We start from the raw sequence: 10,192 nt of genomic DNA, 5'->3' as shown, positions 1-10,192 counted from the left end.
GATGGGATGTATGGTAAAGCCTAGAGAGTGGGTCTTGATGTAGGGCCTAGTGATACCTGGATAATACTATGGATTACGGTAAATCTTGAGAGACTAGGAGGCACTATAATTCCTCATGATGTAGGTGGAGAACTTTGGTAAGATCCATGCTTGTTTGGTTCTTTTCAGTTGGTTATGAGTCCCACATTCATGCTTAGAATATGGCACAGGGGTGATTGGATGAAGAGAGACTTGGCTCAACCAATCTATGGTCAAGTGGAATGTGGTGCTCCCATCCCCAGTTGGTTTCTGCATTCATTAATGAGAAATTCATTCCCTTGGTTTTTATGTGTAAATTTACTAGTTTATATGTGGATTTTATGGTTGATGTATTTATGTATTTTGTTGTTACTATGCTAGTTATGTATATGTTTTATGACAACAACTATGTATGGCTCTCATCATGTTTTTACTTGTAAATGAATGGAGAATGTATCTATCACTTAATAGATGATAATGCAACAAATGACATGAGGGAACAATGGTTCTTAGCGATTCTCATATAAGTATGAGATCTGTATGCTTAATTTTGTTGTTTACACCTATATATTACATGTTTGTGATATGTTTGATGGAATTCCTATCATGGCTAGTAGGGGTATGGTTAAGGGCTCGTTTAACTAATTGCTTTTGCATCATTGTTTCCAAGTTATTTTACTTTTCTTAAGATGTCATTCCATTCTGGGTAGTGACCTAGGCTATGGGTCTGAAAAAGTGGCTCAAATCCTGGGGTTGCTGGCACAGAACTAGACAAATTGGTCTCCGGACACTAGATTGCAGGCCTATGAGAGTGTCCATAGGTCCCCGAACGCTGGCATGCCCATAACATGAGAGCATCCAAAGGGCAAGTGATCAAAAGCTTTAGTGTGACCTAGGGGAAAGCTACTTGAAGTGTTGGCATGGTTCTCAGGGGTCCTGTAGTTGATGGGGAAGGTCTGTGTGTTGTGTTTCCATTGATTCCATTTCCTTAAGGTCGAATCAAACCATAGTAGCCTCTCCTCGCATGTTTACCCCGGTTGGCTGGTTGCTTGGGTAGATGTGGGAGGAGGGTGTTATAGAGTTGTATCAGAGTGTGGTTCACCCCTTAGACTAGATGGGCTATGTGTTGGTCATGCATGCATGTCAGTTGCATGTGTGTCTCTTACACTTGCATTCCATGTGCTTGTTGCATTTGCATGTTGTTGATCATGGTTGTAGTGATGTCACCATGTAGAGCTTGATGTTGTTATTGTGGAGTGCATTGTCATGAGTGTATGACTGGTTACATGTTGTTATATGTCACTTACATGTATCATTTGCATGCTTGGTTACCTTCTCTAATGTTTGGTTACATTCTTGTATGCTTGGTTACATGTATCATTCTTATAGGTTTGGTTACAAGTATTGTTTGCTTATGCTTGATTACATGCGTCCATGCGTGTGTGTGGTTTCTTACACATTGCTTATGCATGTTGATGTTTGCATGTAGCCATGTGTACATGTTGGGTGCAACCAAACTTGGACAAATTTTGGGCAAGGATTCCGAACTTTGTGGAGCATGCAATAGAAAGGATGTCATAGAGTGTGAAATGGACTGCGTAGTAGAGTATAACAAGGATCGCACAACAAACTCAGTGTGCAGTATAGGGGCTTTACGGTGAAGCACTCCTTTTTTGTAAAAACATATAATATTGTAAAATTTGAATGGTTTTGGACCATGGTCCCTTATACTTTGGAAAACCATGGTATTGAGTCCATGGTAATGTAGCAATGTAATCCCTCAATGTAAGAGTATATATAGGGATGAATAATAAAAAAGGAAGGCATGATTGAATCTAGATCTATGTTTATGGTTGCATTTTCATGATCTGTATTTTAGAGAAAAGGGGTGAGGCTCCAAAAATGAGTGCACAGAGGCCTGGGTTTGTAGCTTAGTGCACAGACTGTTTGCAACTTAGTGCGCAGACAACTTGCAGTTGCGTGTGCAGGTGAAGAACTATTTGTTGTACCACATTATCTATTATAAGAAATAGTTCTTATGGACGCAGTCCCACATTGGGATGAACCACGGTAAAGTCTGTGTCTTCATGTGTTGATTTGCTTATTATCTGCACTTTATTTCAATACTGTAAAGCTTATGGATGTTTATGATATGTTTAAGTGATAAATATAATTCTGGGAAGTAATATATAAGTATGAATTACGTCATGAATGTGAATTAATTTATAAGTGTTAAAGCATAAGAAAATACAAAATTTCCACATTGCAGTATCCCTCAAGGCTGCAGAAACTTGGTTCTGCAACCTCCCATAGTCACTTCGGGTGAGACTGCGACTTGCTTGCATATTGTTGCCGAAAGGGCTAGTGATTAAGGGTTTTGTTGGTGTGAAGTAAAGAATCGAACCTGGGTCAGCCCAACCTAAGCCAACAAATGGTTCTATTGCCATGATCAAGATATGTTTATGTGGAATCCACCAAAGAAGGAAATCCAAGAGTGGGTAGAACAGAAAAAACGAGAATTTGCAGAACAAGAAAATAGAAACCCTCGTCTATCAACTGAAAGGTGGTTGGAGAAGTATATTTTTGAAGATCAATACGAAATCTTCTTCGGTTCATTCCATGTGGAGCTATATGAGTGGATATCAAGGTTGACTGAGAGAAAGAATTGTTTTAAAGGAGACGAACCTAAGGAGTGGACTCCTTAATTGATATAATGACTCAAGAACACCAACAATAGGATGTCAAGAGCTGTTGATTTCTGGATCGATATCATCTTGGTAGGATTTATTACTGAGTTGGTGGTAGACTTGATTGTGTCCTACAACGAAGAAAAACAAATTTCTTTCAAAGGACTACAAGGTAAGTTCTTGAGATCTCTAAAAATTTGGATTAACATGCATTTGTGCGAAAAGGGGATTTTACAAATGTAGTCCGATTATTAGTTACTTATGTTTGGGAGAAGGTCTGAAGAATAAACTAGAACAACGTGACGTTGAAAAAGTTATAGAATAGACACTAGAAAGAGATCTTGTGGCCAAGAACCAAAGACTTTTATAAAAACTAACTATAGCCCTCTTTTAAGTGACTCTAAAAGTGAGGAAAACCGCCCTAAGAACCCTGAAGTAACTTCGCAATATTCACCTTTCTAGCCTTAAAGTTCACCGAAGCCAGAATCAAGTAGTAATCAGGGTGATTTTGGGTTTCCCTGTCCCCCTACCCCTTGTACGCCTCCCACTCTGACAAGAACTATGGCTGATGATATTAAGCTACCTATATTTAAAGGGACTAGATCAGAGGATCTAAAGCAGTTCTGGATTTTATGCGAAGTAGTATGGAAAACGAAGCAGGTCTTTGATGAAAATATGAAGAAAGTGAAACTTGTCACAACATTTCGAGATAGAGCGCTGACATGGTACATGAAGTATTTGAGCAATCAGAGCAGATCATTTGCATGCATTAAAACAACGGTGGTAAAATAATTTAAGAAGCCGAAGTCTGAGTCGCAGTGTATCACATAGCTAAAAGAGATCAAACAGAAGCCTACTGAGTCTGTTTGGGAATTCAATCAAAGATCCAATATATTATTAGATCAGGTGAGCTTTGAAATAGATCCACAACAACATAAGGAATGGTTTATAGCTGCGGTGCTTCCACATATAAGGTTGCCTTTATCGCAACATAAGATAGAAACTGAAGCCAAAGCTTTAGAACTTGAGATGAAATTAGAAGCTTCACCTATAGGGGATACAATGCAGTTATGTAGGAAATCCATAGTCAACTGACAAATTTGACTCTACAGATACAAGATATGAAGAAAAGTAAAGAAGTTCACGAAGAAGTGTGGTGTACAAAGTGGAAATAAGAAGGCCATTCTAAAGAACAATGCCCTCCCTTTAGAAATTACATGGCTAGTGGAACACCAAATGCTTTGAATGCCAGATTCAACTTATGGTGTGATATATGCAGAACTAGAGGCGAACATCATGCAAAAGATCGTTATTTGTTGCAAAAATATGTGCAGACTCCAAAGAATTTATATTTCAAGTTCTGTAAATCAATGGGACATGATGATAACAACTACCGAGCTTATGAATTGATGATGCAGCAAAGTACTGATGCCTATAGAATTAAAGTTGAAGAACATGGACAATGGAGTGGTCGAGGTGGTTATCAAGGAAGAGGTCAAGGTGGTAGAGCTAGTTGAGGGCGTGGACAGATTATCTGCTACAACTGCGGCCAGGCAGGTCACTTTGCAAGAGATTTTCAGAATCCTACTATGACATAAACACAATCAGTGACCAAGTAGTCTTATTTTCCGCACACATTTTTGTAGCAAAAATTATGAGGAAGTACCGCGCAAATGAAGTTCCTGCGTCAATGGTATCTTTAGCCACACAATGCACAAATGGATTCCAGTATAACTAGGCTAGATACTTATGTAAGGAATTCCTGGACGACTACCGTGAGGTCCAGGAAAGGTACATCATTCCATTCTGCCTCGTTAATCTTGAACATTGATATGTTGGCATGGAAGGAGCTGGAGGATACATAGTTTCCTTCAATAGAAGTAGATATATGTGAGGTTGCGAGGTATGCATGGCTATGCCATACCACTCAAACATCGCGAGCGCAGGAGAATATAATATTCTTCATATTATATCAAATGGATCTACACATGTTAGTAAACCAACATCCGTGCCTTTCGCTGAGTTTGCACAAATAGTACAATCCTGTGGCGAGGTTCAAGGTATATTTTCATAAATTGTACATATAGGTGCATAGAGACACGAAGAAGGAATGGCATGCATTTCTATATATGGTCAAATAGGATGATCTGGTAGAAGTAATACAGACATAGCCCACAAAATGGATGACTCCATTGGAGGAAGCAGGAGACAACACAACAAAATAAGAAGAGTTGGACACTTCGCACCATGGCAAAGCCAATGGAAAAGACAAGGAGAAGGAAGCAGAGGAAGAGGAAGAGGAAGAGGAAGAAGAACACCACAAAGAAGAACACCATGACAAAGAACACCATGAAGAGGATCCTCAAGGAGGTGAGGATACGACTAAGGAGATAGAAAAGGAAGAAATAAAGAAAGCTACCGCAGAGAAAAGAAATATCCAAGGCGAAGCTACCATTAAGAGAAGAAAGAAGCATAAGGCAGATAAAACAAAAGAAATCACACCAATGGTTCTCACTAAAGGTGACCTGGATCAAATCGGAGACAAGGTTTAGGAGATAAGAATGGAATCTTAGAATAGGGTGGAAGATCACTATGGTGAGCTCATCACATGTGTGCAGCAGAGTATTGCAAAGCTGAATATTTGGGTGCAAACATCCAAACCACCAATGCAGATAGGCCAAGGACTCCATCGAGAAAGATTGATAGAAATAAAATTTGGGATGAGGATAATGCAGATACCTGCCGGAGCTCTACAGTTCGACTCCATCGAAGTCAAGCAACAGGCAAAAGGTTGGGACCATGTCAATATGAAGATGGAAACACTGCCCACTCCGGTCCTACATGAATTGCACCAGGGTATCGCAAATGAGCTCAAGGAGCATGAAAATCACACCTCACACTTAAAACATTTAGATAGACTAAGGTCACGTTGCACTAAAGAAAAAACTCAACCAGGCCATCAAGGACAAGGAATAGGTAGAGCAACAACAACATAGACTGAAGGAGGTGGTCGAAGCCACTTGTAGCAAAGTTCCAGACATGGATGTGGTGAGGATGAATCAATAGAAGACAAGGTCACGAAGCTCAATTTTGTAGTCAAATTATCCAAGAAAAAAATTGCAGATGTACAATTCAAGTATGAGGTAAAGATCAGTGAATTTCAATTAAAGCTGCAACGCGACACACCACCAGAAGTGCGTGAACAATGGGAGATTAACTTAAAGAGTGGGATCGCCAACATCTTCGCAACATTGGCAGACTGTGGAAAATTGTTGGATGAGAGCATGGAAATTTGGACTTCGCTGCAAGAAGATCCAAATGTTTGGAAACTGCAGGAGGAGATGCAACAAAAGAAGTATAAGTTGGAAGAGAGTTGGGCAGCTACGAAGACTTTGCCAATCTCGTAGAGGATCACAAAAATTAATGAGTCAAAGGAACTACAAAAGAAAATCGAAGAGTTGAAGAAGGAGGATGATCCAACTGGATGTTGGTGGCCACTCGCCTATCCCACTTGGACCCCCACAACTATTTCTTTCAGTTTTTCAGTTTCCTTAATTATAGCACAATTTACTATTTTTGGCAGTTTTTCTGGTCCTGAACTTTCGGAGCCATTTTGAGGCATTAAACAACATTTTTTGGGAAAAATAGGAGCAACATGGATCAAAAGTTGTAGTCCTCGAATAAATATTTTTAACAAGGTATTGTGCACATCAAATGGAGATCGTATGCCAAAGTTACGACCCCAGGAAGTTGATGTGCCAATTTACCCAAATGGGGCCCATAGTTTGGCGTTTCATCTCCTAGGGTTAAGTTTTTGGATGTTTAGGGTTTTCCATTGTTTCTCAACAATAAATAGGCCTTCGAGCCTCATTATAACATAGTTCAAAGGCATGTAGCCGCTACATCTCTCCTTAGAGATAAGCTACCATCACCCAAGCTAGTTTATTTCCATTTATGTTTGTAAGCATATTTCAGTATTTCACATTAAAGAAATGAAGTATTATTTCTGCTGCATCTCTGTATTTATGATTATCTCTGTATTTGCGTTCCTGTTTAAATCTGGATTAGTGGTATTAGAGTGGTCTGCTCTTTCTCTATTTTTCTTTGCATGTCCCCAACAAGGTCGGGATATAAGGAGTTAGGGCTTGAATTGGTCGAATCTTTGCAAGACTAGCCTTGCAAATCTCGACGACCTCCCATGGTGGATGAAAATAAAGATGAGGGGCAGGAGATCTTATCAAAATCTTGCTTGAAGAAGCCCTTGAGTGACAAAGGAACGCAATGTTGGACAACTTTGCCCAGATCCTTCATCGACTACCCAGGGGCGATGCATCTACTTCCAGCAGCTACTCTAGAAACGCCACACCATTTAAGGTACAAGTTAACTTTGAAATACCCATATTCGAGGGTCAGATAGATGCAAATATTGTAAATAAATGGTTAAATTTGCTAGAAGGGTATTTTTCTGCTCATGATTTTTCCAGCCAGGAAAATATTACCTCCGCTCTTCTCAAAGCTGATTCCCATGTCAAGGACTAGTTGGAAACCTATTACGAGTAGAAGGATGAAAGTACGACCTCACTATTTTCAGCCGAACCCTCTTGGAATTCATTCTGGGATGCCATCAAGGACTAATACTACCTTGTCAGAAGCTATGAGGATAAATAAATAAAGTGGACCACGTTGCAGCAGGGAAGGGACCAAGATGTGCAAGAGTTTACCAATGTTTTTCATACCCTTCGCACAAAGTTGGGTATCAAGGATTCTGAGAAGCATTTGGTTCTCAAGTACCACGACGGCCTACATAGGTACATCTAGGACGAGATGGAGTTCCTGGACATCTCCTCGCTTGGCATGGCATATCGATATGTTATCAAGATCGAGTAAAAGTTTAAACAAAAGAAGCGAGACTTTAGATCCACGAATCCAAAACATGGGAAAGGCTTCCCTAAATTGCAGAACCGAGGACAAAGCCAAGACGGGGTGACCCAAGACAACCAGTCAAAGCCACAAGAAAAGAAAACCACCACAAAGTCAAAGAAGGACACAGGAAAGTGGTGTGAGTTCCATAAGAGTCCCACTCATAGCACAAGTGAGTGTCGGACCAAGCAGTCACTGGTGGCTGAGTTGAAGGCTTCAGAATCAGATGCATGTTTTGACCTTGAGTCAGAACTCGACAAGAGGAATGATAAAGGGAAGCATATCATTGATGTGGAGCCTAACGTCACTATTGCCACCACCAAGATCCATAAGGATGAGCCTGAAGATCCAAAGGAGGGGGAGCATCTTTTCCACTCACAAATGTGGGTGAAGGGTTTGCCACTGCAATTCATTGTCGACAGTGGCAGCCAAAAGAACCTCATTTCAGTAGAGGTCATGAAGCGGTTGGGCCTACCGACTACACCACACCCGAAACCGTATAGTATCAGGTGGATTCACCAAGAACAAGATCTCCTAGTTTGCCAGTAGTGCCGCCTTCCCTACAGCATTAAGCCCTTCACAGATGAGGTATTGTGTGATGTTGCACCTCTTGATGTTTGTGATGTATTATTAGGCCAACCATACTTGTGGAGGCGACATGTTGTGTATGAGTCAAGGCCTCACGCTGTTATTATTTCTTTGGGTAATTCATTATACAGGATACTGAAGGTAGCCCCACCTACTGCCACCTCTTTGATCTCTGCTAAGAAATGCAGTAAGATCATCTCCTAGACTAGGAAATTTATTTTCTTTCTGGTTCGCTCTCAAAGTAAGGGGAAGATCGTAGCCACATCCATGGCCCCCAGGAAGGGTTCCTCCACACAGCAGAAGCAGGTGGATACAGTCATGAAAGAATACAAGAACATCTTCTCCTCACCCACAAGGGTATTGTTGCATTATCAGGTCAAGCATTCGTTCGATCTGACTCCCAGAGCACCTCTACCCAATGGGATGATTTATCACTCTCCATTGTGGAAAATTTCAAGTACAAGCAGCGACATGATCAACATCGAGGGCCACACAAGTTTTAGGTGGGCGACAAAGTTTAGTTGCATCTGCAGAAAGAACGCCTTACAAGAGCCCATTAGAAGCTCAGACCACTATGATATGGTCCTTACACCATTACCAAGGCTGTGGGAAACAATGCTTTGGAGTACAACATTCCCCCATACCTTTGCTTGCACTGAGTGTTCAATGTGGACCGCCCTCGACCATGCTTCCCACCATTACTAGACACATCAGAGATGCAGAACAGCTCACCAAAGACAAAGTTCAATAGAAGTTTCCCCATCTCATGGAGGCACTCAACGCAATGGGGACCATTGCTTCCTAAGGGGAGAGGAATGATCCAGGTGGATGTTGTTGGCCACCCACCTATCCCACTTGGACCCCCACAACTGTTTCTTTCAGTTTCTTTAATTTTAGCGCAATTTACTATTTTTGGCAGTTTTTCGGGTCTTGAACTTCCAGAGCCGTTTTTAGGGCCTAAACGACGTTTGTTGGGAAAACCGGGAGCAACATGGGTCGTATATTGATGTTTCTCACTCAAAAATTGTAGTCCTCAGATAGATCTTTCTAACAAGGTATTTTTCACGTCAAACGGAGATCGTTGTTGGAAATACTAAGAGGGGGGTGAATCAATATTTCTTTTTCAACTATTATTTTACCAGTTAAAACATTTATATTCAGAACACAAGATGAACAACAAGTATCAATGCTTTTATTAATATAATCTTTGCAATAAAATCGATACAATATATAAATGGTTGCAATTAGTTGCCAAACACCAACTTGGACTTTTGTGAGGCTCCAACCTCCAGAGCACCAACTCTATTTTTGTCAAGGCACCAACCTTGGACTTAGGAACACCAACTCCCAAGAAATTCAATCCTTCCAATTCCTGAGACACCAGTCCCAAGGACTCCAATCCTTCTTACTTCTGAGGCACTAACCCTAAGGGTTCCGACCCAATCTTGTCAAGGCATGTTTGATAGGAATGTTCTGCTCTCAGAACTCTTCTTACTGAGTTCTGTCTGTTTACAACTTCACTGTAGTATCCATGCTACAGAATAAATGACAACCAACCTTCTTATGAAGGAGTCTTTACAACTCTTCATACTGTCCACACAGAGTCTCTAAAAGCCTTCATGACATCTGATAATGTCTCCACACAGCTTTAGTGAGTCTACTATTAGCTGCACTAAGCTCTGCATAAGAACCAACTTTCTGTTCAAGCATCTATTCTTACTGTCATAGTAAATGCTTTAGCATGACTGCTTCTCTGCTGACTACTTATCCCCTTTGAATGCCTCCTGTCCTGTTGGTCCTTTGGCCCTTTTTTGTTCTGCTGGACCCTATAACCGCCTCTGTTTCCTCCAGCTTTTTCAACAACACCTCCAATTTCCTTGTTCTCTATTTTTGTATCTTCTTGATGCCTCTGACCATCGGTTTCCTCTTTCTACTGGCTCTTTGGCCTCCTCCTCGGTCGCTGTAGTTTCCTTTGCTTC

Source organism: Pinus tabuliformis, chromosome 1_1 (genome assembly GCF_031772625.1).
Source record: "Pinus tabuliformis cultivar Carrire ecotype Pingquan chromosome 1_1, CPIR1, whole genome shotgun sequence".
NCBI classification, from domain to species: domain Eukaryota; kingdom Viridiplantae; phylum Streptophyta; class Pinopsida; order Pinales; family Pinaceae; genus Pinus; species Pinus tabuliformis.
Note: the sequence above shows the minus strand (reverse complement) of the source record.